The following is a 22,102-nucleotide window of genomic DNA, read 5'->3' on the forward strand; positions in this document are numbered from 1 at the left end:
TGGGCAGCCCTCTCGCATCCCCCCATAGTGCCACTTACCTTTCTACCTACATTGCTGGATGGTTTCTCTCCTGCAGCTCTTAAATCTGATCCCTTTGCCTCTGAGTCATGACAATTCTCCTCTTCCTCCCCTCTCTCTTGGTCTCTTGCCCACACAATCTAAAAGCCCTCCCTCATCTCCCTGCCCAGCCATTGGCTGCATGGCATTTTTTTTTTTTATTATTATTATCAATCGAAGCCATCTGGGGACAGGGACCTGAGGAGGTCCAGAAGCAGGTCCAAGCAGGCGCGGTGCAAGCAGAGCTGAGAGTTCTACATCTACATTTGAAGGCTGCTAGCAGAATACTTGCTTCCAGGGAGCTAGGTTGAGGGTATTAAAGCCCATCCCCACTGTGACACACAGTTGGGCCTGGGGTCCCACACTGCTGAGGCAGCGGCTCTCTGCTGCTGCTGCCTGTTGCTGCACGGCACATTAGTTAAAAGTAGGCAATGCGTAAGCGTGAGATATTTTATTATTGGAAAGAGAAAATAGGCCGGTCACGAACATATGGAAAGAAAGAAAGGAGAAGGAGAGGAGAAGAGAAGGAGAGAGAGAAGAAAGGAAGCAAGAGAGGACAAAGAGCAAGAGAGAGAGGAAGAAGGCAAGAGAGAGGGGAGGGGACAAACCATTCCTTATACATTTTGAAGTGTGGGTATCTGCCTGTGGGGCTGGTCATGCCTGGCTGTAGTTACATGACTGGGGGTAGAGTCCAGCTAAAATGCTGGGAGCTTGGGGCACACAGAGCACACATCTCTTGCGGGAGCAGCTGTGGGGTGTTGGGACTGAAACAGGAGCCAGAAACCCAGGAGTTATGGCTGAACACCTTCCATCCCTTGCAGGCCGAGATTACCCACTGGAGCTTCGGGGTCCTAGACCTATACTCGACTGGGCCCAGGTTGACTGAACAGAACACTGCTCTACAACACACCCACTCTAATAAGGCCACACCCCTTAATAGTGCCACTCCTGGATCCAGCATATATAACCATGACACCCTACCCATCTCCCTGCTCAGCTATTGGCTGTATGGCAATTCTTTATTATCAATCAAAGCCAGCTGGGGACAGGGACCCGAGGAAGCACAGCTTTTGGAGTCTAAATAAGACAACATATTAGAAGCAATTCCCAACATGCCCTTGTTCTACTCTTGGAGAATGTCGACACTGCTGCTGCAGAGCCTCCTCACTACAGACAGAGAAGGTGATCATTATCAATCCTTACAGGGCTGGGCAGCAAGGGCTGCAGGCTACAGATTTTGTGTCATGGTCTCTTCCTCACTTCGTCCACACAGGAGCTGTGAGCATGGGTCTTTAGGGGTTTTATAATTTGCACGTTTGACTCTTTTAGGCTATGAGAAAAATGACGAAGTAAATACCCTTTTCCCCAATAAAATTAAATAAGTAACCTGGTTTTCTTGGGTCAGAAGTAATTTAGTGTGCTTATTTAAAAAGCAGATCACTGGCACTAAACATTTTTATGACTCTTCACAGTCAGCAAAGCAGAATGGTGAGTTTCTGCCTCTTGTTTTTAACTGGCCACAAAGATATTCTTTATTTCCCTTTAAGCCATCAGCAAGCCATCCACTCTGGCCTGGTATATCCTTTTTTATAACCCACAGAAATCTAGATGGATGAATTACATATGTCCTATAGTTAATCTGTGTTTCAGGAAGAACCAAAGAACTAGTGAATTGTAGCTGCTTTTTAAAAAAAAAAAGAGGTTGGGGGAAAATCAATAATAAATTATCTTCCTCTGCAGCAGTTTAGGATCTTTGCACAGCCCCTCTGACATGTAGATGGAGTTATAAATTGATTTAGATGAGGATGCTAAGGAATCTCACATGCTCTGGACTGCCTGGTGAATGCAGGTTAGTGAAATAAAAATAACCCACCTTGTCAGAGAGCCTTTGTAGGAGCTGCCAAACCCAGCAAGTTATTTTTACAGTTTAATGAGTTAGGCCCCAGCTTCCACAGGGAGACACAGCAAGTGGAGTATTTCATAATTTACTGCTGTAAAATGATCAGGATTCATGTTGTCTATAAAACATGAAAAACCTTCTTCATTCCTTACCAATTAGATCATAGTTACAACTTACAGTTCCTTTGAGCCTAAAAGAAAAAAAAAAATTTAACTGCTAGACATAAATGAATGCTGTGGTTAAATTAAACCCTTCAACAGCCCAAACAGGCTTGAAAGAAATGCCTTCTGGATGTTATTAACACACATATTTAAGTGCTATTTTTAAATTTTAACTGCAAGCCATAGCAAGCACAAATGTTTCGAGTACCTATTTTGGCATAGTAGCCTTGCGTTCACAGTTTTTCATCTTTACTAATTCTTTTCAATAATTATTTCACCTTTCACTACTTAATTTTTTTCTTTCTTTTTTTTTTTGCAGATATAGCAAAGTTATTTTATGGAGATAATTATATTTGAGGAACAGTGATGCCAGTGCAGCTTTGTCATCAAAAGTTCTCTTCAATTATCATGTTAGCAGGATTGTGTTTTATTTTCCATGAGTACATTACAAAGTGTAGGAATTGCAATTTGAACCTAATAACTTTAAAAGTTTAATAGTATATTTATGCTTATTAAAGTAGGTTCACTCTGGAACAATTTAAACACAACCATCAAGCCACCTGTATCAACCAAAGTAAAACTGGAGAATTTGTTATGCATATGTGCAAATGTGTGAGCAAGAAGGAAGAGGCAGAGGCAGACAGGAGTACAGAAAGGCACAGATTTAGTTTCCAGGTTACCTACTCCATTTGGTGCGGCATAGTTCTTTGGATACAGAGTGTATGAGTTTACTAAGGCTGCTGTGACCAAATACTTGGCCGTGGGCAACTTGTACAACAGAGTCTAAAAATCCAAGATCAGCATCCTGGTGAGTCTGGATTCTTCAGTGTCATCCCCTTGAGATGGTGAGAAGAAATGGAGAGTCCACAAGCTCAGGGGATGGTCTGTGTAGGGAGAAGTATTATAGAGGTGATGATTTCATGTGAGACTACAGATGCAAAGGGCTGGGGGAGTGTTCCTTCATTTTCCTTCATAGGTCAACGTTGGTTTTCTTGTTGACTGGAGAAAGATGGAATGGCAGGATCCATTTGATTGACACTTCCCTGATGAGTAAGGATGTTAGCTATCTTCGCATGTATTGATTGGCCATCTGTACCTCTTCTTTTGAGAACTACCTGTTTAATTCACTTGCCACTTATTGCTTGGATGGTTTCTTCTGCATAGCATCATTTTCCAATATGTGGGGATTATTTCCGGTGTCTTGCTTATATTTTATTAGCTACGTATTTCTGTCCAGCATGGCATTGTCTTGATTACTGTAGCTTTATGTTAAGCCATGGCATAAATTCTCCAAATCTTCATGTCTTTTTCAGATGTTTTTAGTATTATCCTAAATCTTTTGCATTTGTACATAAACTTTAGAATTGCTGGGATTCATATTGTGAAAAATATAGATCAATTATTTTTAGATTACATTAAACTTGTTGATCAACTTGGGAAAGTCATTTTCAGTCATTTTTCTTTTAAAGTTGTCTTTCTATTTACAATTTTGGATCTGCTAGCAATGGGGATATGTTCTGAGAAATGTGTCGTTGATGACCATAAAGTATATTTATAAAAGACAGTTATGATTTACCAGACCATATAAACTTGTAGTATAGCTATGGCAATATATGGTCAGTTGCTCAGTAAAACATCATAATTTGGTTCATGATTGCATTTAAATGTTCCTTAAGAATATATTTTACATTTTCCAATAGGTACCTTTTATACATACTTTTCTAGCGCCTTATCTTTCAAAACTGTTTTTAGTTATACAAAATGGTGGGCTTCATGATGGCACTTTTATACAAATGTCAGGGTACATTGCTCATATTCAAGCACCCATTAACAGACATTCCTTGTTTCCTCTGCCCTTCCTTCATTAGAGAGCACGCTAGTTTCCTTCCTTCATTAAAATAGCTCCTTTATATTTTTATGCCATATGTAATATATATGAGATGAAATGTATAAAGAGGAGAAACGCAATGTTTATTACTCTTAATTATTCTTCTTTTGAACACTTTCTCCTTCACAAAACCCCCTTCTACTTTCATGTCTCATAATCATATCTGTGTGTGGTAAGGGGTATGAACTTAAAAGCATGAGTACCTGATTTGATACCAGAACCTACTTTACCCCCTTTTATAAGTGTAGATTACTTCTCCATACAATCTGAATACAGTTTCCCCTCCTTCTACCCCTCCCAGCTCCTCCTCACCTCCTTTCTTTCCCAGATCAACTCCCTTTCTGTTTCTCATTAGTAGAGAACAGGCTTTTAAGAGATAACAACAAAACACGACAAAAATAAAACATAATAAGATAAAAACAAAACAAAACAAAACAACCTACATTGAAGCTGGACCAGCCAAGCCAACAAGAAAATAAAAGAGCCTCAAGAGAAGGCACGAGAATCAGAGACCCAATTATTCATCCATTCAGAAGTCCTGTAAAAGCACTACATTGAAAGCTATAGTATTGACTGGGGACCTGCTGCAGACTCCTATAGGCCCTGTGATTGCTTCCTCAGTCTCTGTGAGTTCATATAAACTCTGCTCAGTTGTTTTAGAGGGCCTTGGTCTCCTGGTGTCTTCCTCCACCTCCTCTGTCTTTCTAGCTTCTTTTTCTGCTTCCTCTTCCATGGGCTTCCTTGAGCTTGCTTTCTCTCTCTCTCTCTCTCTCTCTCTCTCTCTCTCTCTCTCTCTCTCTCTCTCTCTCTCTCTCTCTCGGTGTGTGTGTGCTGGAGGTAATAGAGGAAAACATCTCATTTAGAGCTTCGACTTAGTGACACAAAGCTGTAACCTCAGCACTGAGGAAATGGAGATCAAGCCAATCAGCCGCCCTAGCCTACTTGATGACTTCTAGGACAGTGAGACATATCGTCTTAAGAAGCTGAGCAGATAGGGCTAGAAAAATGGTTAACATCATTTGCTGTTCTTTAAGAGGACCAGAATTTGATTCTCAGCATCTGGTCAGGTGGCTCACAAATGGCCTTCAACTCCAGCTCCAGAGGGCCCTCTTCTGGCCCCTGCAGGCACCCTTACACATGTGGTACACATACACACAGAGGTATAGACATACACATATATTGTGAAGAATTAAATCTTTTAGAAAAGTGGTTAGTGGACAGATAATAAGAGCAGAGGGGATGGAGGACACCAAGAAATCAAGGCCTTCTAGTCATGACAGGACTGATGCTCACAGAGATTGTGGCAGCATGCCCAGGACCTGCACAGCTCAAAGCCAGATAGCATCCCAGTTGTGGGTGAAGTTGACATAACCACACCCCTGTCCCAGAAGCTCTTTCCTACTAATAACCTCTCATAGAGGAAAAGTTATGGAGTCTCATTGGTTATACAAGCCACCGTTAAGGCCCATGGCCAGCAATAGATGGCCAATACAAAAAATGAACTCAGAGATATTTTTAGAGGATTTATTTATTTATTTATCTTGTTTCATAATGCTTTGTCTATTCTCATCTCCCCTACTTGCAGGTCTTTTGCATTTGCTTATATATTATGGTTCCCAGTTTTGTGAGGTTGTTTTTGCGGTGGTGGTGGTGGTGGGAATTCTCTGTATGTGACAGTGTATCTTTCTGCAATTGTGTATATTTCTTGTTATTTGGCTCTTCTTCCCCCACCACTTGTTTGTTCTTATATATCCAGGCTTGTTTGTTTTTATCTTATCTTATTAGTATTATTTTTTTAGATGCCTGTTTTTTTTTTTTTTTTAATGAGAAAGAGCAAGAAAAGGTATGAATTTAGGGAGGTAGAAAAGTGGGGAGGCTCTGGGAGGAATCGGGGAGAGAAGACTATAATCAGAATATATTGTGTGAAAAAAAACCTATTAAAAAAAAAGTAGTTAGCAATTGAGGAAACCACACCCAAGGATGTTTCCTTATTGGGCCCTATCACTATGTCTAGTCTTACCTAGCTGTCTTTGCTTTTTACTGCTGCTGATTCTATGAGACTACTGAGGAGTCTCAGTAGTTTCCTTTCAGGCCTCAAGAATTTGTACAAAACCAGTGCTCTTAAGTCTACCTTGGGAAGCTGAAGAAGCTGGGTCAGCAAGCAATGATGACATCATCATCATCATCATCATCATCATCATCAAGAAGCTGGTGAGCAAATGGTGAGTCCTCCTCCTCTTCTTCTTCCTCCTCCTCCTCCTCTTTCTGCTGCTGCTGCTGCACTCCTTGGTAAGAAATGAAGACAATCAAGAGAAAAGGCTATAGATTTTCCTATGTTGCCTGTGTATGGGTCACTGTTCTAAGGTGCTGTCCAGTGTTGGGGAGGGCCACCCCCTCAGTTAATCCTTCCAGGAAATACACTTACCCACATGGCCAGAGGCATCTCTCTTAGGAGATTGCAGAGACAATGACGGTGACGATCCAGATCAGCTATTACGTAAGCTACTAGTTCATCTTGTCACAAATCGATGTGTCAGAATATCTGAATTTAATATCTGAAACATGTCCTAGCTCTTATCTACATGTTTGTACAATTTAACTTGGTTCCCATTTTCACCACTTATCTTAAAACTTTTAAAATATGGTTAAAAATGTTTGCTTTTGATAGCACTTTCATATGTGAAAAATTGGGGAAAAAATCAAATATTTAATAATAATGTATGATTAAATACATCGTAATTCTTTTCTGTGTTGAAATATTTAGCAATGAAGAAAACGAATCATACCACTGCGGCCTACATAATACAGTTGAAAAGTGTTTAGATTCCATTCTTTCCGGAAATATTTATTGACCACTCATTCAGTCCCAAATATTGTAGTGCCCGGGGCTGACTGTGATAAATCAGATACATGTGGGTCCTGCCTGAAGAGAGCTTGGAATCTCAAGGAACAGCAAATAAATCAATAACTATGACTGCAAACTTTGGCAGAATATGAAGACTATGAAAAGCAGGCAGATAACTGATACGTAGTGGTCCAAAAAGATGATGATGGTGGCTCAATAAAAGTTGTCAGTAGAGCGATATAGGGTTCCAGTGAGGGGCAGGGAGAACTGTGCAGGCAAGGGTGAAGGCACGTGTGAAGAGTCTAGAAAGAGCTAGACTAGAGCTTCACACTGTTGTTAAATCCATAAAAGTTCACAGCGCTGAAGCAACTTCACTGCACTAGGGACTGGCGTCATGGCCTTAATGGCTTTGCAGGGCTTCGATGGGAAGTCATCGCGATTTGTTTTCTATTGTCCATACTTGTCATGTAAATGCCTTAAAAGGTATTTGAGAGTAGTATGGCTCATGAGATTGCCAAAGTGATGTCTCTTCTGAGGAGAAAAATCCATGGAGAACAGGCATTAAAAGGATAGAATGGACCCTGAATTGTGGAAAACAGGCATAAAAAGTACAGAGCCGACCCTGGAAATATCCAGGTAAGAAAGAAACGTGACTTCTAGAAGGTGAGTCTGTTTCTACATGCCAGTCATATCATAATTTGAATCTAGATCCTTCACAGGCTCAGAGTTTCAACACTTGCTCTCCAGCTGGTGGTATATTTGGGGAGGCAATGGGACCTTAAGAAGTGGGGTCTCACTGGTGGGGTGAGGTTTCCAGGGCAGGCCTTTGGAGGTGCTATCTAGATCTTGTTCCTGCTATCCTGTGTACAATACAGTCCAGCCCCTCTGCCACATATTTCTGCTGCCACACACTGAGCTGCCCTGCCACATATTCCCCACCATAAAGGACTGAGCCTTTAGAAACTATGTGTTCAGCCCAGTCTTTGCTCTCTAGTGGTTTCTGTAGGTGTACTCATAGCCACACGAGAGCAGCTAGTACAACCGACAACTAAGATGTATGTTGGGCTAGGTAGTGATTTTTGATTATTTGGTTGGGCAAGAAGTACGAGAGAAGAGAGTAATATTCAGATTGAAGCTTAACCAAAAAGTGTGTGTATGTGTGTGTGAGATACTAATTTCAGAGGGGAAAGAAGGGAGGAGAAGGGGATCTCTATGTAGGTCAAGTCCTTCGGTTAAGCATTTTCATCTTTGTTTCCCGATGGGGTGGCCAGGCAGGAATTTGGATTTGAAGCTGGTGAGGAGGTCTATGCTGAGACTAATTTAGGAAGCTGTCGGGGCACTCCTGCAAGTGGTAAAAAGCAAAGCATAATGAACTATATGTTCTGGGATCTTAATTACAGGGAAGGCATATGGGACTACATGCAAAATACAATGCTACTGGCAGTTGTCCCTTGAGGAGGGATGCGATTATGCCTGGGCATATTTATTTGTGACCTTAAATATTTACTGAATATAAAGACAAATATCACGTCTTCAAGGTAACATCTTGGGGCTGAGGAAGCCTAGCATGCTTAGGTCCTACATTCTTTCTCCTGTACTCCTCACCCAACACACACACACACACACACACACACACACACACCCCACCCAGCCTAAGTAATTATAAAAATATTCAGAGACCAGTATAGACACTGAGAGCCTAAGGAAAGCTATTTACATAGATTCTTTAAGTAAGTTCTTTAAATAATTCTTTCATTTCTATCATCCCAAGTATTGTTATACTTTAATATGGAAAAGTAGATCTGGGGATATGACAGGGGTAGAGTGTTTTCTTGGCATGTATACGTCATGTTTGTGTGTGTGGTATATATGTATGTATGTATGTATGTATGTATGTATGTATGTATGTATGTGATTTAAGAAGATTCTAGAGACTGAGAGATACCTCAGAGAGTAATAGCACTTGTTATGAATGTATGAGGACCTGAGATCGGATCTATAGAGTACACATAAAATCTTGGGTGTGGTCATGGCCATGTGCACCTATAATCCTTGTACTGGGGGACCGAGGATGTGGATAGGGATGGCGATAGAGGGAGGAAGAATACTGAAACTTCTAACCATCAACCCAGCCAATGTATGATGAGCTACAGGTTTGGTGAGACACCTTTTCTCAAGGAAATAAGGCAGACAACTAACCTGACCACCATCCTATACACACTATGTACATGCACACGCACACACCATGCACACATGCAACACACACCCCCTTTGATCTCTCTTTGTTTTCAATGTCTGTCAAGTTTTCTTTAGTTATACCATTCCTTTTTAATTCCTCCCTGACTAGCCACACCAGATTTTCCTTTTCCTTTTTGCTGAATGGGATACATCCCTCTCAATCTCTTACCCCTATTAACTATAGAAGTTACTTCTTACAATTTGAAATAGGATTTTTATATCTTTGCGATCTTTCCTCATCACAGATGACTTCTTTCTTACCACTGTAACCATTTTACTTTTAGAGAATGATTCAAATTAATAAGAACCCTTCTGGGTCTTAAAAGGCCAAGACCCTCCTCCCAAGAGCTTCTTCCCCCCTACACACACACACCCCACCCTCACTTCTGTGTTTGTTCCTTTAGCAGGGACTGCATCCTCATTCTTCCTGGCTGTCAAGCCTGTCTTTGCCTCTTGTTTTCTTCTGAAGGAAGCCTCTAGCACTCTACTGTTAGGTGATACTTGGCTCCAGTGGGAGATCAGTTTTCAATTTTCTCAGTTGCAGGGTAGTCATAAGTTCACCTGACTGATTGTTGGAGTGATGTTTTTATTCATGGTATAAAGATCATCTCTGTAGTATATAAATGCTTATTTCTGAACCTGCGGAGATCTGACTATAGGCTGGACTTTGGTAATGTGAAGGTTATCCTGCCTTAGTAGTTTATATTCCCACTCTCACCTTCTGATTGGTCAAATAAAGAGCTGAATGGCCAATAGCTGTGCTGGAGAGTTAAGGCGAGACTTCCAGGATAAAAGAGAAAGTCTCAGGTGGGAACTGGAGGCAGGTGGATCAGCCAGGCTGGGAGACCTGGAGGAAGAAGCAGGCCAGGCACTAAGAAGGAGCAGTAACTAATGAGCCACGAGGCAGAAATTAGAATAGAATAAATGGGTTAATAAGCTACAAGCTACTTGAGAACAAGCCTAGCTATAAGGCCTAGGCATTCATAATAAATGTAAGTTTCGTGATAGTTACTCGGGAGCTGGTGGTCCTAAAGAAAATCCAGTAACAACTGGTGAGGTCTGGCAATCTTTGGGAGGATTTGGAATTTAGTTCATGCCACCTATATGAGGTACTTTTCCTGTTGTTGTGATAAAATCCCCTTGACAGATAAATGTAGATCTCTCACTTCACCAAACGAGCTTCTTTTTGTAATAGGAAAAAAAAAAAAAACACACACACACACACAAAATGGCACAACTAGTCAAATGGAACAATTGAGTATGGGATGTCCAGCCCCAAATGATACATCTCCAAAACACCTCCTGCAGAGGCTCAGGAAACACAAGCAGAAGTGGGGATGGAAGATCCTAAGAGCATGAGGCGGTTGGCTGTGAGATTGTGCCTTCTAGTTATGACAAGGACACTACACCAATGGAGTCTCAACAACATAGCTTCCTAAAGAAGACCAGACAAGTTTCAGTAACAGTTGACATCCTGGCATATGTGGGGGAAATTGTGGGGGAAATCTCCTAGGGTCCCACCATTAGATGAAGAGCTCTAAGCAATCAACAGCTGCTGAGAGAGGGCGTTTCAGTCTTCCCAGTGGACAAATGCCTGGTTGGTTATCTGGTACCGAGAGCTCAGCCCTAGAAACATACCTCTCAAGGCAACACTGAACAGACTCAACAACCTATATATTTATTCCTTTCAATGCATGTGTGACAACAATGGGTACACAAGAGGAGGTCATGGATTTGGTAAGTGGGGAGGGATAGAGGGAGAAGAATGCGGAGGGAAATGATATGATTGTATTTTAATTTTAAAAGAATAATTATAGAATACTGTGAATATTCCTGCATCTATAACTCACATATGCCATTTGTTAGTAAATTTGTTTGAATTTTAAAAGCAAAAAATAGAAATCTCTTTCTGTATTTCCAGGTAAAATTATACAATGTTTGGAATTTGTTTTTGAATATTGTCTAAAGAGATGTGAAGACAGGATGGATTTATCAAAGAGTGAAGGGCAATTAAAACATGAATGGAAGAGGGCTGGAAAGTTCAGAGGGCAAACCCATGAGAAGACAGAGGCTCATTAGACCCTTCTACCTACTTTTGTGTGTTTGACATCTATAATAAAAGGCTTTTTATTGTACATTTAAACACTCATTCTTGATTTTTAGAAAGAAAAATAGCAGACATTTCAAATTCTATAAGCCAGTGATTCTCAGTCTTCCTAATGCCTAGTGACCCTTTAATACCATTCCTCACGTTATGCTGACCCCCAGTCATAAAATTATTTTTGTTGCTGCTTCACAACCGTAATTTTGTTACCATTATGAATTGTAATGTAGACTTCTGTGTTTTCTCATGGTCTTAGGTAACCTCTGTGAAAGGGTCATTCCAGCCCCCAAAGGGGTCGTGATCCACATGGGGTGAGAACCACTGCTCTAAACCAAGTATACTTTGTAAGTTCCTCTTTTCTCTTAGTAAGACCCAGGAGAAGCTTGATACATAGCATAGCCCTTGAACTAATTTAGAAAACAAAAAGGGACACTGAGGATGTCAGAAGAGGGAGTTGGACCCTCTGGATCCTCAGTTAGAGATGAGCTACCATGTTGGTGCTGAGAGTTGAGCTTGGGGCCTCTTCAAGAACAAGAGTGCTCTTAACTGCCAAGCCACCTCTCCAGCCCCTCAAAACCACCATTTCTAAAACAGAACCCCTAAACTTTATCTTTCTGGTCCACCCAAAAATCGTTCTTTGTCTAGTGCTTCTCACTTTAGCTCATGCGAATCATTCTTCAGTTGCTTGGGTCGAGATCTTTGTAGTAGTTTGTGATGTTTTTCTGTATGCTGCATCCGGTCTGATTCTATCAGCTTCATAGGAAATGCATTCAGAATCTTTGACTCCTTGCCCACTTCACTGCTAGGATTGCTATCTCCCCTCAGGTTATCAATAACTCGTTACTCTACGCCTCACCACTGTCACCACAGTCAATCAGATCGAGTGAGTTTTGTTTAGAAACAAAAACTATCAAATTATGTTACATCCTTTCTCCAGCCATCCAGAATTACTTGCTGTTCTTCAAATTAAGCCCTGTTACAGTTGTTTGGGTAGTCATAAGAAAACTCCATAAATGAGATAGCTTATCAGCAACAGACGTGGTTGTTGTTGTTGTTTGTTGTTGTTGTTGTTTTTTGGGGGTGGGAGGGACAGTCCAGAAGGCTAAGAAGCCTGAGATCCAGGCACTGATGGATCCAGTGAGGGAGAGGTTTCTCGCTCACAGGGGGTGCCAGTTTCACTGTGTCATCACCAGGGAGACTGAGAAAGGTGGAACTCCGAGGCTTCTCAAAAGGACACCAATCTACTCAAAGGAGAGATCCACCCTCACAGAGATCCACCTCCCAATACTAGCTAGTGGTGATGTAAAATCTGTGGAGACAGATATACACACCATAAGGAGGACTTTGCAAGATTACAGAAGTACTTATCTGGAACGTTCAGATAGCAATTCACGTCTCTTAAAGAAGTCTTTTATACATATATATCCTATCTAAAATTTCAGCTTTTTGTTCATAACTTTTTGTACTTCTTCTGATTCTGTTTTCCTTTAACATTCATCATCCTAAGATCACTTACGTTTAATTTGTTGTGTTTAGTGTTTGCCTATCCTGTTTGGGTGTAAGAGAACATTACATTCACTGGGATAATTCTAGAGCCCAGAACACTATTGAATATACAAAAGAACTCCATAACTACTGTAAGATATTCAGCTTCTGTTCAAAAGAAAGAAGGCGAACTGAGGCAGGCATGGCTCTTCTTCCTATATCAACCACTAGACCGGACCAAGTTCCCCAGCAAGGAAGAAAACGAAGCAATGTGAAATCCAGGCTAGAGATGGAAGAATCTCCAGCACACAAGGGAAGATTAGAAAGGATGTTAGGTACATATGTGTAGGCTTGGGCATCTAAATTCTTGGTCCCCATTGATAGTGCTGCTTGGAGAGGCCTAGGAGGTGGCCTTGCTGTCTCGAGGGGAAAGGTGTGAAAAGCGTAGAGCCTAACCCAACCTCCAGCTGGATCTCCCTGCTACATGCTTGGGGTTGAGATCTGACCTCTTGGCTTTCTACTCCGGCTTCCATGCCTGCTTCCTGCTTTGATGTCACTCTGCCCTGATGAACTGTTGTCAACCCCTCTGGAACTGTCAGCTCAAATAAACTCTTTCAGTAAGTTGCCTTGGTCCTGGTATTTTATCCTAGAAACAGAAAAATAAGGAACATTCTGCCATATAGCATTTCTCTTGTTTCTCTATACGAAATTAAAAGCCAATCGGAAGTTATAGCTATCATTTGAGATTATCTAAGTCACAGATTCATTTTACTCCTCCCCCTCACCCCTTCTGTATGGTGGTTGAATTAAGTGCTGTTTTCGCACTTTGAACGGCGTAGGAAAAGGAGGATACTGAAGACAAGGAGGAGGAAAGAAACGAATGCTCAAATCAATACATCTCCCTCAAACAAGAGAGCTCACCTTGTGAGCGCAATTTTGCTTAATTTTGCGTAGAAGCCACGCCGTTGGTTCAAACAGTGGTGTGCCAGAAGCAAACTCACACGCTGCTGTCTTCAGGAAGCAAGCCCCCAGAAGCCTTTGAAATTCAGAGACTTTCTGCTCTTATCCCTAGTCTCCATGGAGAAGCAAGGCCTCCTCTGCCGAGTGACGAGCAGCAGGCTTGAGTCTGTCCTTCATGTCTGCTTCCAGCTGGAGACGTCACTGCTCTCTGTACGGGCACTTTGAAGAAAGGCTGACACTGCGGTGCATTTGGGAAATGGTGTTTGAGAGACAATAAAGGGGGCCCTGGCTTAAACTACATTAAGGGATCACAGGAGTACATCTTGACTGTATTTTCAGATCTTTTTGATTCAAAGACACACATTTTTCTCATCTCCCAAGGGGAGAGGCCAACCTAGTACAGACTCTAGACAGAGCCTCGCAAATAAGGTTGCCAACCACACATCAGAGATAATTAGTGAGAACGCTGCAAGGGGCTCCTTTGCTGCCTCAGGGCAGGGCAAGAATGGATCTCGGAGGAAACCCAGGGTCTAAGAGTTGAGACACCAGTCTGAACTGAAGAGTAGACATGCGCCGTGGTGCACAGGTGGTGTTAACTGCCCTGTTTTGAACTACCTGGGGGAGAAGAGGGGTATATGTTCATATCTCCTGGTGGCTTTGCCTGCTCACTGACTTCAGATGTTCTGCCTTCTTTCCTCAGTGTGAGAGGGGGCTGGACAAGCACTGGCATGAGCTACCGTAAGGTAGCACAGCCCCTGAGATGGCGCCAGGTTCGCCCTGTGTGTGCAGAAGACCCGAACCCATCCAGTCCCACCACGGGCCCAAGCCGTTCATACATGCTGCTTTCAAAGTCTTAATTTGACACACGAATACACAAAGGTGGATGTATGCAGAACAAAATTAATGAAAACACACAATTTTTTTTTTTTTTTTTTATGCAAAGAAAAAGAAAGCAAATGCAGGGAAAGCAGGGCTTAGGAAGAATTTTTCAGGGCAGCTTTCAAATTTCTTGCAGTCCGCTGTTAAGAAGTCTCCCTTTTTCCTGATGGAGCCACCAGAGTCCAGTTAGCACCTGGTCAGTCTCCCTAAGTCATTAACGTACTGTCCTAGAAGACCGTGTTCTTCTCTGCTCTCAACTGCCCAGGAAACTTCCAAGAATTATTTCCTTCAGAAATCCTCTGGCTTCCTAGAGATGTATCTCCTAATTTAGTGCTGTCTATTTACTTCCCAGTAAAACTTTGAATCAGAGATGATGTGAGCTGAAACACATCTCATTATGCCGCGGCGTGTGACTGACTGCTAAATAACATGCAGGGAAATGGTCGCAAAGGAAACCCAGTACAGCTGATGCCAGCCTTCATTCTTCTTGTTATTTTTTTTTTAACTTGCTTTAGACTCCCTTGCTTATCAAAGACTGTGTAGGTTTTCTTCCCTGCTCACGTCTACCATCCCCCTGCCATTTAATTGGACTGCTTTCTCACCTTATACACACTGTTCACTCCCTCGGCATGGCCTGCCTTTTCTTCTTGCAGGAGCGAAGAGAGATGGGTGAGGATTTCTTTGAAGTCGTTTCAGCTCCCATGAGAGTGTACACACCATCTCATTATCCAAAGAATCAGAGCTGTGCAGTGCTGACTTGGCCAAGCAGGTTAGCTACAACTCCACCGGCCTTTGGCTTTATCTTTGCTATTTAAAATTGTGGTTAATTTAATTAACAGGTGGCACCAGCAATATAAATGGCGATAGCCCTGATATTTAACAGCACACACCCCCTGAAATTGCTGTATCTACTCTGAAGGCTACCTAAGTATTTTTTCTATGGTCATTTTAACTTAATACGATATTCTGTAATAGGATGAACTCATGGCTTGCCTCGCCTTAGTCCTCTGGACTGCATGTAATGGCTTTTCCAGTAAGTATATATCAATAATATAAGACCAGCTCAAACCTCAACACGTCCAAGAATTAACTAGTGTACCCTGCTGCAGTGGTATTGTCCCAATAAATCATGTTGTCACTCATTCAGTCTCATAGGCCCTAAACCCAAAGAAATGTGTCTGGGAGCACTCCCTGCGAAATGGATCTCTAAGTCCTGTTTGCTGTAGGTCATACCTGCCCCTTAGTCCGTTGGTCTCCTCAGTTTCATAGAGCGCTTGTCTAGGGTGCTATCATAGCTAAGGTTTGCTCTGCTTGACTAACGGACTGTCTTCTACAAGGGTGCTAGACTCATCTTAAAAAATGCAACTCTTAGGACCCACATTCCATTCATATACACACAACAGTCACCCAGTGCTGGTTTTCATTTCTTCTTAGCTTCAATGCCAAAACCCTCTGTGTGTGATTCATGATCTTACACCAGGCAGCCCTTTCCTGCATCTCCATCTTCAACCCATTCTTCAGACTCTTACCTTTCTTTCCTGACTCAGTCATGCGTCTGTCTCTCAATCCTTCCAACCTTCCAGTCTCGTTTCTGCCATAGGACTTGGTACATGCTATAGCTCTGCCACGGGTCTCCTCACCCCAAGCCTTTCTGGTTAACTAGTAGACTCACTCTTCTACTCATTTTTAGCTAAGTGTCCTTCATCCAGGAAAGCGCCTAGGCTATGTCACTTCTACCTCCTATATTCCTTACTCACTATATTGCTTGGCTGGCTGTATAATTGTGTTATTTGATTCATTCCTGTGGTTCATTGATAATCATCTCTCCTATGAGATATAAACTCTAGAGTGTCAAGACCCGGGAAGCTATGGTTCTGTCTTAGTATCTGACAGTATAGCCGCTGCAGTGTACTTTTTATGGTTGAAAGACTGGTTAGCAGTTTTAAAATATACATGTATAAACTGCTTCTGATTTACAGAAGTGGGATCTAGGATTAGTAAGTGATTTTTGAACCCTGGTTAGGAGTTTTAGGTGTGGATGTGCATGAGGTAGACAAGCATTTAAAGTATAGAAATGTAAGAGGTAGAGATGGGGATGATGGTCAGTAGGGAGTTACTGTGTTAGAAGTACAGTCCCCCATTGCATACTGGAGTTTCACTTAACAACAGAATACATCTAACAGTATTCCTGTTGGAACATACCACCTAGTGATGATGTCACCATATTAATTTGTGTAGATTGTCTGTGATGATCACCGAGTGATGAGGCCACATAATAATATATTCTAAGAATGTATTCTTGTCCTTGGATGTTGCATTAGTCAGGGTTCTGTAGAGTCACAGAACTTATGGTAGTCTCTATGTAGTAAAGGAATTTATTGATGACTTACAGTCTGTAGTCCAACTCCCAACAATCAACTCCCAACAATGGTCGGCAGCAGTGAATGGAAGTCTGAGGATCCAGCAGTTGCTCAGTCCCACAGGGCAAGCAAATGAAGCAGAGCGAACTTTCCTTCTTCCAATGTCCTTATATAGGTCTCCAGCAAAAGGTGTGGCCAAGGTTAAAGGTGTGTGCTTGAACTCATAGATCTTCCAGTCTTAATCTTCTAGGATTCATAGTCACTATGCCACCACACCTTTAATCCCAGATGATCTTGAACTCATAGATCTTTCTATCTTAATCCTCTGGGATTCATAGCCACTATACCTCAAGATCTTCAATGCCAATGTCGGAAACTTGTATCTCTCAGCCTCCAGATTAGGGCCAGATGAGCCTTCTAATTCTAGATTGTAGTTCATTTCAGATATAGTCAAGTTGACAACCAGGAATAGCCACTACAGGTGTCATGTGACTGTATCTCACTTGGAAAGAATTGTCACTGCTGAAATTTCATTAAACGGACCTAACATCATAAATTTCACTTTCCTGGCCCTTTACTTTTCTCTGGAGTAGCATAGCATGATCTAAGCTGGTTTCTAGCATCCATAACGTGTAATGTTGGAAGCATTTGTACTGTGTTTCATGTTTTCTAGTTACCAAAGGATCCACATCCTTCAGTGATCCCTAGTTGCCATGGTTTGAAGATCCTAATTTTCTCCCAACACAATCCTGTTTGCCAACAAGTCTCTTAAAGTTACTATGCAGAACAAGTCATGCCATAGATCTCTTCTGATAAGTTCAGTTTCCAGCTGCATAAACTACAAAGACAACATGTTCTTTGGGGAACTACTTAGGGGCAACTGATATCTGAAATGCTTTTCCTATAACTGCACATCCAAAGTTCTCTGAATCAACATACACATTTTATGTACATTCTACTTTCTAGTTGGGCTCTCCAACTCAGAGTAGCTTCTACCAGCATTGAGTGAGCTATAAATTTGATATTTGCTCTCTAATTTTTAATCATACTCTATCAATTATCACAAATGTAAGGATGAGAGCTAGAGGTCTCTATGGGTTAATGTTTGGGCACTCATGAAAGATGATATTGTTTTTATTACTTATTTATTTTTTTAAGATTTATTTTATGTATATGAGTACACTGTAGCTGTCTTCAGACACACCAGAACAGGGCATCGGATCCCATTACAGATGGTTGTGAGCCACCATGTGGTTGCTGGGAATTGAACTCAGGACCTTTGGAAGAGCAGTCAGTGCTCTTAACTGCTGAGCCATCTCTCCAGCCCCGAAAGGTGATATTAATTTAATAATTATTCCGTGGGTAGTTATCTAAAAGTCTATATACTTAATGTGGTCTTTAGTCCAACTATGTATTAAAGTTATAAAATATTACATTTCCCAATGTCCAAAAAATTTATTATTATTCCACCGAGAGGAATTATTTTCAGACCTAGAGTGGCAGTTTGCCTTCTATAGTTAGGTGTGATATTCTGTCCAAAAGCACCTTAGAAATGAAAGGGTTTATTTGGCTCACACATCCATGTCATAATCCATTATTCAGGGAAGTCAGAATAGGTATTCTAGGCAGGAACTGATACAGAAGCCATAAAGCCCTTCCTGGCTTGCTCCATATTGCTTTCTCAACCTATTTTCTGATACAACTCAAGACCACCAGCCCAGGGATGGCATTGCCTATAGAGAGCTGGGCTCTCTCAGATTAATCATTAATCAAGAAAATATCCCACAAATTACCTTAGGTCACTATGATGAAGAGATTTTTTTTCTCAGTTGAAATTCTCTCTTCCCAGATCAAGTTAATAAAGAAACCACCCAGTAGGCCTGGAATATAGGATTTAGTAATCTTAATTTCATGGTTTTATCTATGTTACTTCTCCTCCTCCTCCTCCTCCTCCTCCTCCTCCTTCTAAATATTGAAACATTTAACATCAGTTCTATTTTGCAACTATCAAACTCATGAGTCAGAGCTTCTTACAACTCCCCCTACACAGCTGTAGTTTGTTGTGGTTTTTGCACCCTATGGGCAGTAGTTCTTAGTGGCCTTCGATGCTTTACATCATCATGTCTGCAACATTTGCTCACAAGTTTAAGTGGCATGAGAAGCCATCTTTGGTGGGAGATGGCTCTGACTCTTAAGATCACAGTCCATAGCTCAGTCTCATTGCATTGTTCCCAGGGAGCAGCTATAGTTCTTAAATGTGTGTGGAGAGGGGAGGGAAACCACATATATTCCAGAAAAAAAAGATGAAAGGGGAGGTGAGAGAGAAAGGTGATGGAAGGTGGGAAGGAAAAGAGGAGGAGGGAAAGAGGAAGAGAGAGGAAGGGAAGGGAGAGAGAGAGAGAGAGAGAGAGAGAGAGAGAGAGAGAGAACTTTGGTTTTTCAATACTTTACCTGGGAATACTACTTTATTTGGGAGGATATTTTAGTACTTTGGAAAACTGTTTCAAGAAAGATTCCATCACTTCTATTCTATGAAAATGAGCAAAGTGTGCTATAAAATATGCTATACAAACAATGATAAATTTGACACTGGGATCTGTTTTTTTTCTTTTTCTGACCTTCTTTAGTCCTGCATAAATATTTGCATAGCATTTACATTGCATTTAAGTATATAGAATAATGGGGGTGGGAAAATAGCTTGGTAGTCAAGAGCATTTATCATCACTCTCTCAGAGAGTCAGGCTCAGTTCCCAGTGGCCACACGGCTTTAACTCCAATTCCCTGTTCCATCAAGTCTAAGCTCTCTTTTGGTCACTGAGAATTCCTGTACATATGTGGCACACATAAAATCACACAGTTTAAATAAATAAGAAATCAAATCATAAAGAAATACAAGTAATAACGAATACATTTTTAAAAACACACGCACACAAGGGACATTGGGATCTGAGTTTGAGTTGTTACATTCTAGAGAGGAATGTGACATTGATGAATTCATTCAATCGTTTTCAGTCCCTGTTTTTTTTTTTATTTGAAATTATGCTTATATTTTAAAGACTCCCTGGACAGTTAAAGGACTGTCTGTAGCAGTGCTCTGAGGAAAATAACGATGCAGGGTGGACATAAGTCATTAGCCTTATGAAGAAAATCGTTAGAATGACAACTTTGGAGAACATAAGAAAGTTCTGGGCCTGAGGTGGTGCAGTTTGTAAAATGTTTGCTCGGCAAGCATGAGGACCTGCATCTAATCTCACAGACAGGAAAAGAGCTAGGCATGGTGAGGTGGTGCACCCTTTTAATCCCAGTACTGGGAAGGCAGAGATGGACAGATCCTTGGTGATCACTAGTTAGCTAGTATAGCCTACTTCATGAGTAGCAGACCTAAAAGCATGGAACAGGCCATCTGAGGGACAGCAGCTGAGGTGGCACTTGGTCTTTTACGTGTACATATATGTACACAGGCGCTTTCACATGTGAACACAAATGTGCACATGTACACACCCAAAAAAGTTCTGAGCCAGTCCTTTAAATTTTAATCAACATGGGCAGTGAATAAAGCAGATTTAGACCCCACATTTACAGCATTAGTGAGGGCCAGAGAAGATTGGTCACCATCAATGAGCACAGCCTTGCAAGGTCCAAAGAGCCCCAGAGAAGGAAAGGCGCAGAAAGTGTGTGGAAAGACAGAGCATATGAGAGTCTAACATGAGAACGGACAGATGAAGTGCTTCTTATTCCCAGGAAGAGAGATGCCCTCCCCACATCCCCCTTTAGAGCAGTATGGAGACTCAGGTTGCCTTCCTGACAAGCACTTTAGTAGCTGAGTCATCTCCCATCCCTAGGAACCTCAGCTATTTTTTTTTTTAAAGTTTTTGAGATGTTTCCAATGTACCAAGAAAGTCAAAAACCACTGAAGTGAGGCATAAAAGTTAGTAAGAAAGGATTCCAGAATTTCCTTTTTTTTTTTTTCTGAGACACAATCTCACTCTGTAGCACAGGCTAACTCAGAGTTTCTATGTCAGACAGCTGGGATTGTATTCATGGCAATGCTCCTGCCTCAGCCTTTCCAGTGCTAGGTCCACAGATGAGATGAGCCACCACCCATAGCTCATATTCCTTTTCTTTTAAAAAGAAGATAATATTCATAATACCAAGCAGCTACATATAATGCATGAAGTGTTCAAGCAACATATATACACGTTGAACAGCCACAGTGGCATCTTCTCAACGTGACTCATACATATTTCAGATATTCTTAAGGCAACAATCTGATGAATGCAGTACTGTAAATTCACCAGCCACTTTCCGCTGAGTGAGACTAAATGTTCATTCTAACATTTACAAATAGAAGAAAATGTGAATAACTAGGTGTCTTAGTCAGGGTATCTATTCCTGTACAAATATCATGACCAAGAAGCAAGTCAGGGAGGAAAGGGTTTATTGAGCTTACTTACTTCCACACTGCGGTTGATCACCAGAGGAAGTCAGGACTGGAACTCAAGCGGGTCAGGAAGCAGGAGCTGGCGCAGAGGCCATGGAGGGATGTTTCTCACTGGCTTGCTTCTCCTGGCTTGCTCAGCCTGCTCTCTTATAGAACCCAAGACTTCCAGCCCAGGGATGGAACCATCCACAAGGGGCCCTACCCCCTTGATCACTAATTGAGAAAATGCCCCACAGCTGGATCTCATGGAGGCATTCCCCAACTGAAGCTCCCTTCTCTGTGATAACTCCAGCCTGTGTCAAGTTGACACACAAAACCAGCCAGTACACTAGGAAATGCTTTAAAAGAAAAAGAGAGGGGGCTCGGGTTCCCTCCAGTCTCTCTGGGCTGGTGTCCTGAGTGGATCTTGGGCTCAAGCTCTGCAGCCAGTCCCACAACACCCAGAGGAAGCTGCTGCACTCCCAGCTGCTCTAGCAAGCCCAGGGTCACAGGATCCCAGAACCACAGGATCACAGAGACAGCTTAACTCTGAGGAGTTCTGACACAACCAGGATCACAGGAAGGACTGGCTCCGGTCAGAGTTAGCAAGGGCAGGTAGCACTAGAGATAATCAGATGGCGGGGGTGGGGGTGGGGTGGGGCAAGCATAAGAAGTTAAACAACACTAACCAAGGTTACTTGGCATAATCAGAACCCATTTCTCCCACCATAGCAAGCCCTGGACACAACATCACACCGGAAAAGCAAGATTCAGATCTAAAATCACTTATCATGATGATGATACA

This window comes from Mastomys coucha, unplaced genomic scaffold (assembly GCF_008632895.1).
Source record: "Mastomys coucha isolate ucsf_1 unplaced genomic scaffold, UCSF_Mcou_1 pScaffold13, whole genome shotgun sequence".
NCBI classification, from domain to species: Eukaryota; Metazoa; Chordata; class Mammalia; order Rodentia; family Muridae; genus Mastomys; species Mastomys coucha.